General features: G+C 37.0%; 1 pseudogene; it reads left to right on the top strand.

The window, feature by feature from the left end:
* Positions 1–13: 13 nt before the first annotated feature.
* On the top strand, positions 14–1,149 carry LOC124895714 (annotated as a pseudogene).
* The last annotated feature ends 89 nt before the right edge of the window (positions 1,150–1,238 follow it).

Here is a 1,238-nt window from a genome sequence, read left to right as displayed (position 1 = left end):
TTCATTTGGGGTTTAAGGGGTTTAGGATTGATACATTTTTTTTTTTTTGTGTGTGTGTGAAGATGCTTTCTTGAAATTTGTCAGATTTACTATGAATTGATTTACAGTCTGTTTAGTTAAAACTGTAACATTATTTTGTTGTTAAGGGGTTTGAATGATATGTTCTATTTTAACATTTTTTTGTTCTTTGGATGACAGATTTAAAAGATTGGATTTTTAATGGAGAATCAAACAATAGAAAGGGGACATGAATACAATTTGGCTTGGAGGAAAGCTGAAGAAGCAGGTTTAGTTTTCTTGCTTTGTTATTTTCAGTATCCGTATTTGTCAATTGTTTGATTAAGTAGGACCAGAGGTCATGGAGGTCGTAGATTCAAGCTGTGGAAACAGTCTCTTGCAGAAATGTTGGATAAGGCTGTGTTCAATAGACCCTTGTGGTCCGACCATTCCTGGGACCCCGCATATAGTGGGAGCTCGATTGCACCGGGATGCTCTTTAAGTACTAATGTCGTGGAGATAGAATTTTGAGTTTATGAGGTCCGAATTCTAGAAAATACAGCTTATTTATATGTATTAAGTGGATATTCAAACACAAATATAGAGTTCGAGGCAAAGCTATTGTGTTCTCCCGGACCAGTAGGCAAAGCTCTCGCTCCGTCCTTCCTGACGTGGTGGTCAATCGGGATGTGTTAGATTTTTATTTTCTATATTATTTTCCCCTTTTTGGATAAATGGGATTCATGTGGGGTTTTCATTGTTTTGTAGCTTTGAGGCGATATCAAGCAACCCACTGGTTGGAATGTTTCGTCGGGCCATTAGGTATATCAAGCCAACTGTCTGAGAGAGAGTTTGTTTCTTGTTTGAGAAGTGGCTTTGTACTTTGCAATTTAATTAACAAAGTTCAACTAGGATCAGTTTCGAAGGTACACCACTCTCTAGTATGCAAAAGCCCGCTCTTTATACAAAATTCGTTTTTCATTCATCGTTGTTTTTATGTTATTAGGTTGTAGAAATCCACACTCCTTCACAGTCAACCATGTGGGATTCTCAGCCCCTGCCAGCATATCAATATTTTGAGAACATCCAGAACTTTTAGTAGCCGCGGAAGATTTAAAGCTACCAGCTTTTGAGGGATCTATTTTTGAAAGGGTAAAATTATAGAATTTTCACTTGTTTTAAGTTTTATACTCTACGGAGGTTGTAAAGAGATACTAACTTCTGATTTCGTTTTGTGCATT

This window comes from Capsicum annuum, unplaced genomic scaffold, assembly GCF_002878395.1.
Source record: "Capsicum annuum cultivar UCD-10X-F1 unplaced genomic scaffold, UCD10Xv1.1 ctg9391, whole genome shotgun sequence".
Classification (NCBI taxonomy): Eukaryota; Viridiplantae; Streptophyta; class Magnoliopsida; order Solanales; family Solanaceae; genus Capsicum; species Capsicum annuum.
Note: the sequence above shows the minus strand (reverse complement) of the source record. Positions and strands in the feature narration are given on the sequence as shown.